Genomic DNA, 17857 nt, shown 5'->3' on the forward strand with positions numbered 1-17857 from the left:
TGAAATATTGACTTTTGTGTAACTCTGAATCGGCTCTTATCACTTACTAAGCTCCGTATCTGTCTGAGGGCCTGATTCATCAAGGATCACAATTCTGCTAATACGCAAGCAGCGCAGTTGCTAATATCAGCGGTGATATGAATATGTTTGCATTCGCATTGCAATCGCAGCCTAACATAAGGACGCCCATTTCCCCTTACTCACATCCGTAATATTTAGCAGTATAGCGAAACAATCGGAAACATCGAGTAACATCGGACCCATGCGCACAGTTAAGACAGCTTTCTGTCAACCACTCTGCTCTGGGTCTGCGTAGCATCTGCAATCGCAGTTCTGATCACAATTTCTTGTACGCGCATGCGCAGAACACAACAATTGACCGATTGCGTGCGTATTAGTAACTGCATTCCTTGCTGAATCAGGCCCTGAGAGAGCAATAACGGGAGTATTTTGCCATTTTTACAAACACTGGAATTTACTATGCCAAAAACTGGTGTTTTTTTCTGTATTTTCAGAGGTGACCATGGTCGAAAGAGACGATGCACCCGTAAATACAACTAGAAATGAATACACCATCGCCTGAACATAGCAGTACTTTCCATAGACAGGAATACAACACGGGAATTTACCAAGATTCGTGATTGTAATCACGGGCGTAATCTAAGCAAACTTGGTTAAAAAATAGAAGTTTCAAATAGTCCCAGTCCTCTGAGCAGCGTGTCTTGCAGAAACATACACAGATCAGTGAGATCCGTGTATGTTTCTGCCTGTAATTACTAAAATAAAGGTTTATTTAAAAAAAAAAAAAAATTATGTGGAGTTCCCCCCCAAAGGTATAACCAGCTCCAGGTGCTAGTCCTGTTTCTAATAATACAGGAGACAAAACGTGTAGGGGTCCCCTGTATTTTAGGAACCAGCACTGGGCTCTATGAGCCAGTACTGGTTTTATAAATATGGTGAAAAAATGGCGTGGGGGTCCCTGTATATTTAAAACCAGCACTGTACTCAAACTAGCCAGAGTGTAATGCCAAAGCCAGGGTACCCTTTTACCAAGTCATCCTGGCTAAAACATTAATACCCGAAACTAGTCATCCCAGGCTGAAGCCCGGGGCTCTTCCATGAACCCCTCGCCGGTGGGTGCAGGGATAATAGTGTTAATTGGATGGGTTCAATATCTCGACCGCACGGATTCCAGCGCTCAGAATGCCGGCTCCAGAATCCCGACACTTGTCAGAATTCTGGCACCTGCATCACGTCTGCCATAAACCAGAAGGTAAGTAGCGTGGTTGGGGAGAGGGTTAGCATTAGGGGTTAGGGTTAGGCAGTAAGGGAGGAGGGTTAGTTTTAGGGTATGGGGTGGTTAGATTTAGGCACTAGGGGGGAGGTTTACCCTGTCTGGGGATGGACGTTGTGTGCGTAGCATAGCCGCGTGCCACCAAAAAAGGGGACGTGGTCTTGCTGCATAGAAATATAACCCATGTCATCATCATAACCAGATAATATATACTGTAGTAACAGAAGTTTTTGTGCAGGTAAAATGTGAATTTCCCTGATCAAACTTATGTGTCTCTCCAGGCTCCCCTGTTTTACTCCAGACCCCCCAATGTCTCCATCCCCAGGCCCCCCTGTGGTTCTCCATGCTCTCTGTGTTTCTTTATCTCCAGGCCTCCATATCTCTCCATCTCCAGGCCCCCCTGTCTCTCCCCAGGATCCCCTGGGCCTCTCCTTCCCCAGGACCCCCTGCATCTCTCCATCCTCAGTCCCTCCTGTGGCTCTCAGCCTCATTCCCCCAGCCCCAGTGTGCGTCTCTCTGCCCCATTCCCCGACCCCAGTGTGTGTCTCTAAGCCCCAGTGTGCATCTCTCTGCCCCAGTGTGTCTCTCAGCCTCATTCCCTCAGCCCCAGTGTGCATCTCCAAGGCCCATTCCCCTGACCCCAATGTGCGTCTCTCAGCCCTATTCCCCGGGCCCCAGTGTGTGTCTCTCAGCCCCATTCCCCTGGCCCCAGTGTGCATCTCTGAGCCCCATTCCCCGGGCCCCAGTGTATGTCTGTCAGTCCCATTCCCCCGGCCCCAGTGTGTGTCTCTCTGTCCCACTCCCCCGGCCCCAGTGTGTGTCTCTCTGTCCCATTCCCCCAGCCCCAGTGTGCATCTCTCAGCCCCATTCCCCTGGCCCCAGTGTGCATCTCTGAGCCCCATTCCCCGGGCCCCAGTGTGCGTCTGTCAGTCCCATTCCCCCGGCCCCAGTGTGCATCTCTCAGCCCCATTCCCCTGGCCCCAGTGTGCATCTCTCAGCCCCATTCCCCCGGCCCCAGTGTGTGTCTCTCTGTCCCATTCCCCTGGCCCCAGAGTGCATCTCTGAGCCCCATTCCCCGGGCCCCAGTGTGCGTCTGTCAGTCCCATTCCCCCGGCCCCAGTGTGCATCTCTCAGCCCCATTCCCCTGGCCCCAGTGTGCATCTCTCAGCCCCATTCCCCCGGCCCCAGTGTGTGTCTCTCTGTCCCATTCCCCCGGCCCAGTGTGTGTCTCTCTGTCCCATTCCCCCAGCCCCGGTGTGCGTCTCTCAGCCCCATTCCCCTGGCCCCAGTGTGCATCTCTCAGTGGTACTAGAAGTGCCAGCAGGTGGTTGGCACCGGTTCCCCCACTATAAAAAAAATGGTAAATAAATGACAATACACACACATACATACTTATATTCTCCCCGGTGATCGGTCCCTTTCTCCAGTTGAAATCCATGGTTATCCATAGAAAAAAATAATTAAATACTCACCTACCTCCTGGCGCAGGTTGGTCCTCTTCCCCAGTAGAGTCCTGGCTATAAAAAAATAAAAAGAGTTACCCAGAACACGGACATTGAAGAGATGTCCACATCTCTTGCCCGGCAAATGATGGAGCACTCGTGGGTTATGTCAGTTGCCGGGCCACCAGCCAATCAGAGGTCGCTCTAGAGTAAGCAGCCACTGATTGATTGTGACCCGCATGGCTGTTAATCAACAACATGTTATCTATACTAACATTAGCAGAACGTTAGGCACATTGCTGTAACTAAGGGGTATCTAGCGGGGCACGTGCCCTGGGCACCGTGGCAGGCCCAGCAGAGGGGGCGCCGCTGGCCAGGGCATCGTGCTCTCACCGCCCGCCCCTATTGTGCTCGGACACTCTAATAATGTAATGATCAGGCAATTGTGCCTGCTGGTGCTGACTGTAGGGGGAGCTGCAGCAGAAGTTCGCAGCCCTTCCCAGGCAGTTATTCTTACCCTGATACCTGCCGGGTGACAGTGACTCTACCTTCCCTGGCGCTCATTCTTTCTCTGTTCTGCAGCCAGGTATGTATTAGATCTTTTGTCGAGGGGGAGGGGGGAGCCGGACTGCCGCTGGGGAGGGGGGGACTTAAAAAACAAAACATGCCAGCAATGTATGTATTTGTCTGGCTCCATTTGTGTGTGTCAGTGTGTGTATGTATCTGTGTCAGTGTGTGTCTCTGTTTCTGTAACAGTGTGCGTATCTGTGTCAGCGTGTGTATGTATCTGTGCCAGAGTCAGTGTTTGTGTGTCAGTGTGTCTGTATATCTGTGTCAGTGTATGTCACTGTGTATCTGTGTCAGTGTGTGTGTATCTGTGTCAGTGTGTGTATCTTTGTCAGTGTGTGTATCTGTGATGGTGTCCTGAGAGACGAAACGGGGAAGGTGATGGTGTGGCTAAGAGATGACACAGGAGTGAGGCAATGCTGTGCCTGAGAGACTACACAGGGGGGGAGGTGAGGGTGTGGCTGAGAGATGACGCGGGGGCAGACGAAGGTGTGACTGAGAGATGACATGGGGGGGCGATGGTGCGGCTAATAGATGAATAGGGTTGGTGATGGTGTGGCGTAATGGTGTGGCTTAGAAACGATGTAGGGGAGACGAAGGTATGGCTGAGAGACAACGCAGGGGGGAGGCAATGGTGTGGCTGAGAGATGACACAGGGGGAGATTTTGTGGCTGAGAGACGCAGGGGAAAGGAAGTTACACAGGGGGCACGAGTCTGGTAGAACCACTGTTGTATGATGATGACCTTCTTAATATTCCTACACAAACAGGCATCTTCCAGACGATGTGACCTACATGGCTAGTGAATACCGACTGAAGACGCCATCTGCCAGGGAAGATACATTTCTTCAGAGGTTCCACATTGTGAGAAACCACCGTATAGGTAAGGTGCATATGGAATGGAAAGGAATGTTCCCAGAATGACGAAAAGTGGGTGGCGTGTCACGTTGGCATGGAATCGGTATGAAATACCACCGGCCGTATGGCCGGCGGTTCGATTCCCGGCAGCGCCTGGCCGACAAAAGCAGAGTTCCCGGTAGCGGAAGCCCGACAGCGCTGGAAATCCTGATCGTCGCTAAGGTAAGTATAAACTAACCTAACACCCTAACCCTCCTTAGGGGTGCCTAACCCTAACCTCTCCCCCAAGTGCCTAACCGTAATCCCCCCTCTAAGTGTCTAACCCTAACCCCCCCTTCCCCGCTGCCTAAACCTATGTCCCCCGGGGGGGTGCCTAACCCTAAGTCCCCCCCGGAGCGCCCGGCATCCCTTCGATCAGGATATAGACGCTGGTCATTTATCCCACACCGGGATAAAGCAGTCGGTAAGCTCTCACATTGGTCGGGTTTTATCTTCAAAATGGGAATACATCTGAATGAGATTTTAGATCGTCAGAGTTTTTTGAGTCTGAGAAACATGCGAGTTTGTTCTATTGCTTTGTTCGCAGACTCGATTACATTGGCCGAGTTTAAAAAGTGTGAGAAAACTTTCACATCTTATAAACTCTCACCCTATTACATTTGGCCCATTGTGTGTGTTTGTCTGTTCCAAGTAGGTGCAAAAACTACTGAACTGATTTTCATGAAAACTGCATCATTTTGTAGTGGAAACTCCTATAAATAATCTGCACTTTGCTTCATCTCTATCCGTCAATTTAAAGCTTGAGGAGGTGCTGAGATTCTCTATGTAGCATAGGGTGGGCTTGTGAAACCTTTCATATCTCCCGCCACCTTTTACACTTCAAGCTCTAGCCCCTCTATGACAAGCTCTGGCCCCCATAAGTGCGCCTGAAGCTCCTATTCTTTGCTGGCACCCTACTGTATATATATATAACCCTATCCCAAATATATATATATATATATATATATATATATATATACACACATTACATTACTTACACACAAATACAGTATATATATATATACACAGTATATGCACATGTGGGGATGTAGTTAGGATACCAGCGGCCGCTATCCAGCCCGCCGATATCTCAACACCAACATCCCGACATGGGACTAAAGATAGGCATCGAAATCCCGACGCCCATCATTAGCCCCACTAATAACCTTTGCGTGTAGCCGTGGTGGGGGAGGGTTAGCTTTAGTGACCCCCAGGGGGATTTAGGGTTAGGCACCCCCCCGGGAGGGCTAGGGTAGTGAAAGGGGGGGTTAGGGTTATGGAGCACTAGGGGGGTTAGGGTCCGGCACCCCCCGGGAGGGTTAGGTTTAGAGTGCGGGAGGGTTAGGTTTAGGCACTAAGTGGGGGAGGTTAAGGTTAGCACTAGGGGGGTGATTAGGGTTAGGCACCACTATGGGAGGGTTAGGGTTAGAGTAGGGAGAGGGGAGGGTTAGAGTACTTACATTCTGTAGTCGGGCTGCCGCTGTCTGTATTTGATCCGGCAGCTAAACATCCGCCGGCTTACATACCGATTCCCACATATACATACATACTGTATATATAAGTGCACATGCATACATACATACATATACACACACACATGACTGTAACCCAGCCCCAGGTGAAGCTCAGGAACACACGGAGAGAGCAGCACAGGTGCAGACATTACACTTACCCAAACTTACAGAAAAAAGAAAAAGAGGGCGATCATGTAATGGTGCACAGAGAACTTAAAACATAACTTTTAATGTAATAAATGTAAAGTTATGTTTTAAGTTCTCAATCACCATTGTGTGAAAGCTCTTTTTCTCTTTCTGTTTGAATTCAATTGAATTGGGTGTTAGCACCCCCTAGGTCAATATGAAGATTTAAAAGCTAGACAAATACAGGGTATGTAAATGCCATTTTTTGCTACACCTGTGCAGAAGTACTTTCCTCTCACTAAACACTATGGGCCATATTCAATTAGACGCGAAAAGACGGAAAGTTTCCTCCGTATTCAATTCCAAACCCTTTTAACGTACTCGAAAACGCAATGCAATGTAATAGGCGAAAAAGATTCACCTCTGGGTGGCGGGTTTTAGCCCCGGGCTATAAGCCTGGGCCTGGGGTGCCCTGGAGGGGGGGACCCTTTTATTGGGGGGGTTCCAGCTCCCCAGGGATTCCCAGCCTGAGCTGACTAGCAGTCAGGGCTGATGCTGCTGCTAGGGGGCCAGGTGAAAGGGCTCAGCCCCCCGCTAGAAAAAGTCTAGTGCTGGTTCTGGAAAATATAGGGGAACCCTACTCATTGTTTTTCTCTGTATTTCCAGGACTGGACCAGAGCCCAGTGGTGGTTGCACACAATACAGGGACCCCTACATCATTTGTCTCCCATATTTTGGCAACCAGGGCTGGTTCTGACTAGCCTGGTGCTGGTTGTGCTTACATACAGGGGACCCCTACGTCGTTTGTCCCCAGTATGTTGCCCAACCAACACTGGGTCTCTAAAAGCCCGGGGCTGGTTGCTCTGTGGGGGGCACACCGTTTTCTTTTTTAAAAACATTTATTTACATTTTTTTTCCCAGGTGCACGGATGGTTCTCACTGAACCATCCCTGCATCTGTGCTTATTTTATTACAGACAGATGCATGCATCATGGATCTCCCCGTGCGTGCATCAGTATTTATTTATTTTTTTTAACAAATGAAGCCGCACACGAGGGACGCACGATGCATAGTATCGTGAGATTGTATGTACATCGTGTGTCAATCATGTGGCCAGGACTGCCAGGTAGCTGCCGGGCAATTGAAGGGAAAACGGCACGATGAGTCGCATCGGCACTCATCGTGTAGGTGTATGGCCAGTATCACAGTACAATACAATACAGGACAAGGACAAGGATAATATACATTGCTACATTAGCGACCATAACACCCAGATAAGCAACAGAGCATAAGCAACCAAGTGTTAGGTGCCCTAGTGGGGAGTAAGAAGTAGATGAAAGTAAAGTAAGGAGAAGCACAAGAGGGTAGAGGGCCCTGCTCATAAGAGCTTACATTCTAAAGGGGAGGGGCAGACAAACAGGTCTGACACAGATGGGGTAAACAGGAGGAAGGAGCATGTAGCAGCGAGTTAAGATGAAATCTGGAAGGCTTTGATGTATTTAAATGGATACATATAATGTGCTAATTTTTTATATTGTTGTGCTTTTTAATCATCTTTTCTTAACAGAATAAATTGCTCATATACAATTTTTATATCCTAGCCTGCAAGTCCTTTATTAGCAATTCTTCATTATTCATTTATTCATATGTTACAATTACACTTCATCCTTTAGCGCTGTCTCTCTTATTAATTCTTTACAAGAATCTGAGAAAGCAGCCAGCATATATGAGCTAGTAGTACAACGTTGCCCTCTGGTGGCCGGATCTGATTTAAACAAAAAATGTATACTAAATATTTGTGTATCCCCCCTATTATCACTAAAGGGTCACCAGGTTAGTACCACCTTTGTTACTCCTAATGTACCCACCCTTAGCATTCCTCCAAGCGGTGTACATCCCCATTGTCAGTGCCTCCACCCAGGTTAATTATTTTAAATGTCAAAAGGGCTTACCTTGGAAATCCCAGTGATAGAATATATAGTGTCAGTATAAGTTTTCTTTGACTACTATGTATGCTGCGTGTATATATATATATATATATATATATATATATATATGTACATACAAATATTCGACCACTTGTTGTTTCTTTTTTTTTCCAGGTCTCTCAATTCTCCACTGGTGACGCTGTTCCTAAAAGGTAAGTACTATGCACCACTCTTGAATAGGTTAACACTTTGTATTATGTAATTCATGAAGCGAAATAACTCATATCATGACATGTTGCATAACAGACACAATATACTTTGTTTCCATATGCAAATAGAATATTAAATTACAATATAACTACTTAACTCTGAATAATATGCCCAACACTTTGCCTTTGCCTACGAGTCTGTTAGCGTAGAGAATACTGAGTGCTTAAAGGTCCAGAACCCTAGAGCATAAATCCTGTTGTACTTAATAAAGTAAAAGGAAGTTCAAGGCTGTATTCTCTAAGTGCTGGGGTGAATAATATTGTATATTGACACTGACAAGTATTATAACAACTTACATGTGAGTCTTAAAAAATGGAACCAGTGCCTCATCCATACAGCTAGAATATGCTGTTTTCAGATAGTTGTAGTAAGAATATATTTCCAATATCTATATCCTATACTGTAATCCTCATGTATAAGTTAAATTGCAGTATTATGTATTTAATTGTATCCTTCCCTCTCTTCTTTCCCTTATGCTGAAAGCTATCTTCTTTGGATATAATAAAATGTCTCATATAGGGCTCTATTTACTACAATCCACATATTGAATGCGGATTGTAGTGTGATATTACCGAGTGAATTCGCATTGCGAATTCAGGCAATATCACAGGGATTTACTATAAATCCCTTGCAGGGACAGAGCTTGCGATAAAGCTCTGTCCCTGCGGATCCCATCTGCACTCTAGTCGCGGTATTTTCGGAAAAAATACCGCGATTAAGAGCCCGCGCATGCGCCGACCCACCGTCGCTGCTACCCCCCACCGATGCTAAGCCCCGCCCCTGGCACTAAGCCCCGCCCCCCACGACCCCCCCTCCCCGCGACCCCCCCCTCCCTTCATTACACTTACCTGCATCCTCCTGGCCTCCGGTGATCTTCTCCGGGCTTCCCGATCAGGTGATCTCCCATACTGCACTGGGGCCCGATCACCTGATGACCGGGCCCCAGTGCACTGTGGGAGACCAGCTGACCGGAGAGCAGCCATCACCGGAGGCCCGATCACCGGTCCCTGGATTCAGGTAAGTAAAAAAAAAAGTTTCATTTTTTTTTTCTTTTTTTTACAGCAATCAGCTTGCGGTCTGCTTAGACCACATAGCTGATTACTGGTACCGGCTCCCGCCTCTGCTCTCCCCATTAGAGCAGAGTGGGAGCCCGGTAACCGGGGGAGACCCTGGATAACGCCACCTCCAGGTGGCGTTGTTATCACAGGGCTTCCCCCGGTATTTTTTTACAATTTATTTTTAGTAACTATGGTCGGATCACATTTCCCATTACAATTATGGGAAATGCGATCTGCTTTACTAAAAATAAGTGATAATTAGGGGTTGGAGTAGAATTTTACTAATTCTACTCCAATTGCCCTGTAATAACTACAGGTGATACTAAAATAATGTGAAAAGGGTGTGAAAACACCCTTTTTCACTTTATTTTAGTAAAAATAATGTTAATAAATAGAGCCGTCAGACACTATGAATTCCTCTTTTTTTCCTTTTCTGTTCTTCCCTGAATGTAATCTAAAGATTACTGTAATGTTCCTTGAATGGCATATACTTCTTATTACCACTGCCACTATTTAGAGCATCATCCACACAGCTGACATGTGCTGAAACTCTCTCTCACTGGGCTCTATTTACTACAATCCGCATTGGTAATGCAGATTGTAGTGTGATATTACCGAGTGAATTCGCATTGCGAATTCAGGCAATATCACAGGGATTTACTACAAATCCCTTGCAGGGACAGAGCTTGCGATAAAGCTCTGTCCCTGCGAATCCCCCTTGGAGCCTTATCACGGTATTTTCGCAAAAAATACAGTGATTAAGTGCCCGTGCATGCGCCGACCGGTCGCCGCTGCTAACCCCCCTCCGGTGCTAAGCTCCACCTCTGGCACTAAGCCCCGCCCCCCACGATTGAGGACCCCCCCTCCCTTACCTGCATGCTCCAGGCCTCCGGTGATGTCCCATACTGCACTGGGGCCCGATCACCTGATGACCGGGCCGCAGTGCACTGTGGGAGACCAGCTGACCGGAGGGGAGACATAACCGGAGGCCCGATCAACGGTCCCTGGAGTCAGGTAAGTAATTTTTTTTTTTTACTATTTTTTTTTACAGTAATTAGCTTGCGGTCTGTTTAGACCACACAGCTGATTACTGGGACCGACTCCCGGCTCTGCTCTCCCCGTTAGAGCAGGGCAGGAGGCCGGTAACCGAGGGAGACCCTGGATAACGCCACCTCCAGGTGGCGTTATTATCACAGGGCTTTCCCCGATATTTTTTTTACATTTATTTTTAGTAACTCTGGTCGGATCACATTTCCCATTACAATTATGGGAAATGCGATCTGCTTTACTAAAAATAAGTGATACTTAGGGGTTGGAGTAGAATTTTATGAATTCTACTCCAATTGCCCTATAGTAACTATAGGTGATACTAAAATAATGTGAAAAGGGTGTGAAAACACCCTTTTTCACTTTATTTTAGTAAAAATAATGTTAATAAATAGAGCCCCATATGTGTCAGTACCACAACCAAGTGTGTACTCCTTGTGGACAGAGTATATGGGATATTACTGCTCTTCTGTCCTCAACAGCACTCTCTATATATGGGCTATATCAGGGTTGTCTTAACAGCAGTGTGGGCCCTGGGCAAAGCCATACACTGGGACCCCTACCCACCCATTCACGGGAAAAAATGTAATATAGATTGTAAGCATGCGAGCAGGGCTTTCCTACCTATATATCTGTCTGTTATTACCCAGTTTTGTTCTATTAATGCTTACAATTGTAAAGCACAACGGAATATGCTGCGCTATATAAGAAACTGTTAATAATTTAATAAATAAATAAATGGTCAATAAAATTAAACCCTCCTGCATGCCCACCAGACCTCCCACACATGCAGAGAGACTCTGTTTGACTGGTCTGAAGCGGGCGGATGAAGTGAAACTGGGACTGAGGTGAGTACTCGTCACATGGGGGGATGGGGAGGGGAAGGGGTGGGGAAGGTTAGATCAGAATACAGTGCACCGGTGGCCAGCTTATAAAAATATCACAAATTTACCAACTGGCGACGGCTGCAGGGGGTGGGTTGGAGAGCCCTTACAAGCTTTGGGCCCTTGGGCAACTGCCCAACAAGCCCAATGGAAGAGATGGCCCTGGGCTATATGTAGCTGTGTAGGTGCCAAGTACTATTTACTCACAGTCCCCTCAACGTTGCTGCTTGTATAAGCGCTGCTCCTGCTATCTCCTTGTCACCGCTGCTACCTCAGCACTGATCCCCCTGTCAGTGCTGCTGCTGTCGTCCTTTACTCTGACACGGCCCCACCTCCTGGCTCTCTCTCTCTCCCACTGGCTGCCATCCTTTACACTGACACGGGCCCGCCTCCTGGCTCTCTCTCTCTCCCACTGGCTGCCATCCTTTACACTGACACGGGCCCGCCTCCTGGCTCTCTCTCTCTCCCACTGGCTGCCATCCTTTACACTGACACGGGCCCGCCTCCTGGCTCTCTCTCTCTCCCACTGGCTGCCATCCTTTACACTGAAATGGCCCCGCCTCCTGGCTCTCTCTCTCTCCCACTGGCTGCCGTCCTTTACACTGACACGGCCTCGCCTCCTGCCTCTCTCTCTCTCCCACTGGCTGCCGTCCTTTACACTGAAATGGCCCCGCCTCCTGGCTCTCTCTCTCTCCCACTGGCTGCCGGCCGAGCTCCCAAGAGCCAAAGTAGGAGGCTTGTAGCTGACAGCCTCCCTGTAACTATGGAGGTGCTGCCCAGCACAGCGGGGACTCACCAGGCACTCTCACCCACACTGGCCATGCCCCGATCAGCGCAGGACCCTCTGCTCCTTTCCGCCGCTGGGACCACCTCCCGTGATGCTGCCTCTCCTATAAGACAGGGTGAGTACTCCTGTCTCACCTTCTTCCCCAGTTCTGGCTGGGCTCCCTCTCCGACTCTGCCCCCCTGCGCCCGGCAGCATATCGCTGCTCACTGGCTGCCCGGGTCACAGGAGGTCAGGCACTGGAGGGAGGGACCTGCAGGCTGCCTGTCAGCTGCTGCGAACAGCTGTTATATATCCTCCCCCTCACCGGATCCTCTTTTCCTGACAGGAACCAATTCACTCACATCTATATTACTCCGCCCCCTTCTGCAACTATCACCAATGTCTGTGAAATGTATATTTGCAGCATGAAGCACCAAAGTCCACTGACATCATAGATATCTAACATGCACAGGGTACATACATTTCCACATATTTACATCACATCACATCTATCCCTACAGTATATTTAACATTTACCTCATAAATGGCATTATGCTGTAAATAGATGCATGAAATATATTTTGACCTCATATCCTATATGAATTTCACATACATTTTTCTGTTATAACAATTAATGTAGGTTATAACACTCATTTCACCATACCATACCATATTTATGGATATAGCTATTATTAACTCATTCTTAGACATCTATTTTCTCTTTTATACATCACTTTAACCCTTACCCAGGGTTACATTTGCATTGTAATTTTGCTGCCAGAATTTATCCTATACTATCAGCGGGAATAAGTGACATCACTAAGCCACACTCTGCATTCTGATAATACTGATAACGTCAGGCATTAATGAAATTTAATAAAAAATGACTGGCACCTGCAGTACGGTTATTGAAAGCTACGCCGGGCCCTGGTACTTTATATGGTGCGTGGCCTAATTGCGGAGGCGTGACCACACCCCCCTTAGAAAAAAAATATTTTAAAAAGTACTTGCTCACTGAACAGGGGGGCGCTGCCATTCAGGGGTAAATCCCCCCACATGCCAGGGGTAAATCCCCCCACAAACACTCCCGCACAGGCAGAGGAGAATGCTGCTCAGTGGCAGCAGCCTCCGACCCTGGCCCCATTGCAGCCCAGCACAGGTAAGTGGGAGGGTTATGGCTAGATCCCCTTCAGTTGGTCTCATCATTTACCATCCACGTGGACATCTAGATCCCCTTTCAGTTAATAACATCATTTACTATCCCCGTGGACAGCTATTAGGAATAGTAAACTGTGGCAAGCAAAGCGGAGTGGATCGAGCCACCATGCCCGAATCAGAGTAGCTATAGTAGGTGCAGTGAGCGCAGCTGCTACGGGGCCCAGGCTGCCTCTGGGGCCAACCCTCTCACTGCACCAAGTTACACTGCCATCTCCTGAGCCCCGGATTTTCTGTACTCACCAGAGAGCTGCGTCAGGGTACCTGGGCCCAGAGCTGATACAAGCTATAGCCATCTCTAGCTGCTGCCTGCATGCATTGTGATGTCACAATTCAGGTCATAGCCCTATATAATGGATGCCCAGCTACTGGCAGCCATTTTGTGGTGACATTTTGTCCTACATTGATACTCTCTGAGTAGTTCCTGCTTTATTTAAGTGACTTTGTATAACAACTACTGATAAGGACTCAGATTACATCTTCCAATAAGGTCCTGAACAGTAACATCTTCAGAAAATGAATCTGAATAACATCTTCAGGTAATGACTATATAACAAATTTTAACCTGTCACCCTTACCCCTTCAGACACCTTCCCTCCATTTTATCTGCAGTTTTTAATTTAGAGAAACTAGATAAAGCAAATTATTCATCTGATATGACGCTGCGTGACATAAGATGTCAATCCTCCGAGAATCCAACTCAAAACCAGACTGTTGGCACAATCCTGCTGGAGACCTGGGTGCAGATTTAACACCCAATAAATGCCTACACAGCTGTCCAATTCTACAGCAGATCTCAGACAGGTGGTGCAGAGAATGGGGCTGCTACGGGGCCCAGGCTGCCTCTGAGTGCTGCTGTCACTGGCCCAGCCATCTCTGCCTCCATCTCTCCTCACTAACTGATTTATTAGTACATCATAGCCTTCATAATCATATATACCCCATGTTAAATCATAAACATTTAGGATTAGGGAGACTATATTATTTTAAATATATATATTATATATATAATATATATATATATATATATATATATATATATTCTGTTTACAATACTTACTATATGCTTATCAACATTCATTTAATCTTTCATATCAGCTAAGTAGGTATATAGTGCAAATATTAGATAATGGATAAACTGCTCAATAATTTGCACAGGGGGGTCCCTTTAAAAATTTGCTACAGGGCCCCCAGAGGTCTTGTAACACCCCTGGGTACAAGATTTTACTGTTGGTGGCCAGATACTACATTTGGGACAAAGTAACAGTGTTTTAAGGGCATGGAACTGCACTTCAGCCCTCACTCAAAGTCACGTCCAGGTACATTAACTGAAGGGTATCTAGCCACAACCTAAGTGGGATGGGTGGGGGCTGCCCGGATCTGGGTAATTACTACCTGTTCTCCCCGCCCCCTCAGTGTCCCTGACCTGAGTACCATTTTAGACTAGGGGCTATATTTACGAAGCGGCAGCTTTTCTAAGCCGCTGCTTCCTTGCGGGTTTGAGGTGAAAATATAATGTATCCCTAACATTAAGTATAAAGCCCGGCATGCTTACAATTAATGTTAATGCCGCTTTAAATTTTCACGTCAAACCTGCCGAGAAGCGGCGGCTTTTGCTTTGTAACTATAGCCCCAGATGTTTCCCAAGGCATGGATGAATATTTATTAATATTTTTGCCGCAATTCGGTTATAAGTATACATCAAACTGTAACAGAATTTACTGAACAAGTGTTGGAACAGTAGTATGAAAAATAATTGATAAAACTGCAAAGCGCTCTAAAAAGTTATATATACACAGGGGTGTCGAGGGGGGAAGGGGAGAGCAGGAACTAATTATCCAGGCCCATGCATGTTGGAGGGGGCCGGACCCCAGGCCAGCTAATCAGGGGACAACTGTAGTAATAGTAGTATTTTACACAGTTTTTTTTGGAGGGTGGGGGACCACATATCCTAGATTTGGCCATGCCCCCTTAGTGTCACCCAGGTCCCATAGATGTCTCAACAGCCCTGTATATAATGTATATACAGTATGGAGTGCTGAATTAACAACAGGGCAACTGGGGTAGTTACCCAGGGGCCCCCAAACACAGGGTGCCGCGACACATAGCTACATCATTAGTGTGGGAGGCACTGTGACATATGTGAACTGGGGTTTCTGTGTAGCATTAATGAAACTGGGGGCACTACAGTGTGCTTAACACATTTGTGGTGCTGGGAGCATTGACACAGTGTACTGTACATGTTGGTTGCCCTGGGCCCCCCACAAACTTTACCCCGGACCTGTATATACGCATGCATGTATGAGAACATCATATACTTTATAGTTATGTAAATAAGAAAAAGAGTGGTATTACTGGCAATAATATTAAACTGTTAAAAATGAAAGCACTTTACACACTTAAAATGGGGGGCAGCACAGTTGGCATTTCTGCCTCACAGCATTGAGGGCCATCAAGGCCCTAACTGAGTGGAGTTTGCATGTTCTTCCTGTGCTTGTCTGATTTTAGGAAACTGGGGCAGGGACTGATGAGAATATACATAAAAATGTTCTCTGTAAAGTGCAGCAGAATATGTGTGTGCTATATAAATAACTGGTAATAAATAATAAATACATTTATTAGCTCTGAATGAGGGCGGCCGCTTCTTCTTTAAAAGCTGGCCTCCTGGCCGCTCGCTAAGGTGTGTGTGACCAGCCACAGCTTTAGGGAGAGGCCAGGTTGATGGTCGCGATGGTCAAGACCAGAGCGACCATCGGGGCTTGCGACGAGACCCTTGTGGTAGGGTCTAGTCTTCCGTAAGCCCCAGTGAGCTTTCGGCTCTAATAGAGCCGGAAGCTCACCACTGACATCACGAGTGATGTCAGTGGGGCTGCCCCCAAATGGCAGGCGTTCCTTTGGGAACACCTCCGTTTGGCAAGCCACCCCCCCGCCCCGCCTACAAAATGGTGCGAGCTGTCGATCACCATCGACAGCCGCCCTTTTGTAGTGAGCCCCGGAGCGAGAGAATTTCTCTCTTGCGCCGGGGCTTGCGCACGCGCATTGCGGTCGCTGTGCATGCGCAGGGCCTCAACATTGACCCGCTTGCGAGCGCTCAGTACGCATACTCCATCGCACTGGCTGGGTCACGCGCGCACACTGCGATGCATACGCATGTGCAGAGCAAAACCATCGACCGATTGCGTGCGTCTGCATCCGTGTATTCCTTGCTGAATCAGGCCCTTAGTTCCCCCTCACTATTATCACCCAAGAAAGACCATCAATGACCCATGTCACATAAACATTCTAGTCAGGTTGGTAGTACCCTTTCATAACCAGGAGGGGGCAGAATTACTCTAGAAGACTAAATAAACATCTCCCATGCAGGAGCAGTCACTTAGGAGCACAGCATTTATGTTAATGATTTGCTCACTGGTGTTAAGTCCAAAGTGAATGCAAATACTGAGGAGATGTATCAAGCCTTGGAGGCAGATAAAGTGGAGAAATTGGCCAAAAATAATCAACCAGCTTCTAACTGTCACTTTTCTAGCAAACTGAATGAGAGAGTGTGTGTGTGTGTGTGCACGAATGCGTGCGTGCACGCGCGCATGTGTGTGTGCGTGTGTCCTTTATGCATGGCCGGAGTTTTGTCCCTAGCTCCACCAAATTTGGCATGGTGGTACAGTTTGACCAGGATTAGGTTTTTGCTTAGATTTGAACTTTGTCAGGGCCACACACTGGGCCTGATCCAGCAAGGACTGCACGGATGCAGATGCACGCACCCATCCGCTGCGAGAATATGCTAATCAATGCACATGCACGGAGACCGCAGCACAAGATGCAGACGCCCAGCCCCATACTATGCCGCCTGTCTCCCTTTACTCACAGCCTGATCAGCACGCAAGATAGCGTAAACATCGGTAACATTGAGAACCATCGGACCCATTAGCAGAATAGTGGTTGACCTGACCTGCTGCAGGAATTTGCCCGCTTCCTGTGTACAGCTTATGGTATGGCTGCATAGGCTGCAGCACTGCCTTAATTATGTACGCCCCTATAACAGCGTTATAACACCCCTATAATGGCATTATAATGCCCCTATAACGGCGTTATAACGCCTGCATTTGCCTGACCAGCCCCCGTCACCACCCACAAACAACACTTCCTGTCAATCAATTTCGGACAGGTCTGCTTACACACTGCGTGTAGACTGTGTGTAGTCTGCGTACCATAACCCGAACACACTGGCTAGTTCACGTACACACAATGCGATGCATATGCATGCGCGGTGCAAAACATCAGCCAAGTGTGTGCGTTCTCTCCTTTACATTTCTTGCTGAATCAGGCCCACTGTCACACAATCCCATAGAACTGGGATACTCTTAAGATACACAGGTTCTGGGGCTGAGGGGCTGGCTTCATACACACACTTTCACACTCTCATCTCTTCCAAAGTTGTAGCCACATACATGAAATATGGAGTTAGTCTGTATTTTGCATGATAAACGTTGACATTAAACAGTGTGCATTATTAGCATTTCACTCACTATCTCATCTTACAACAGTCACCCCAGGGGTCTTAGCAGAGTTCCTGTCAGGCTCAAAAGCAGCTCAGCACTCCATACTTTCAGACTGTGGCAGACAGCATAATCAATCCACAATCTTTGATCCTGGCAAAGCTTAGCATATGGAGATTACAAACAGCAGGGTAGATTGATCACAGCCACACTGCGGGTGGGCCCTCTTCTGCCCAGGTTCCGGGACTCCAGTCCCCGCATTCCCTACTAATGGCAGACCTGCTAGATATGGCCTTCAATGTTGGTCTGCAGAGTGATTACAGGGGGTGATTCAGCTGCAGATGCAGTGACAGGGAT

The sequence above is a fragment of the Taudactylus pleione genome, unplaced genomic scaffold (assembly GCF_031769625.1).
Source record: "Taudactylus pleione unplaced genomic scaffold, aTauple2 ptg000329l, whole genome shotgun sequence".
NCBI lineage: Eukaryota > Metazoa > Chordata > Amphibia > Anura > Myobatrachidae > Taudactylus > Taudactylus pleione.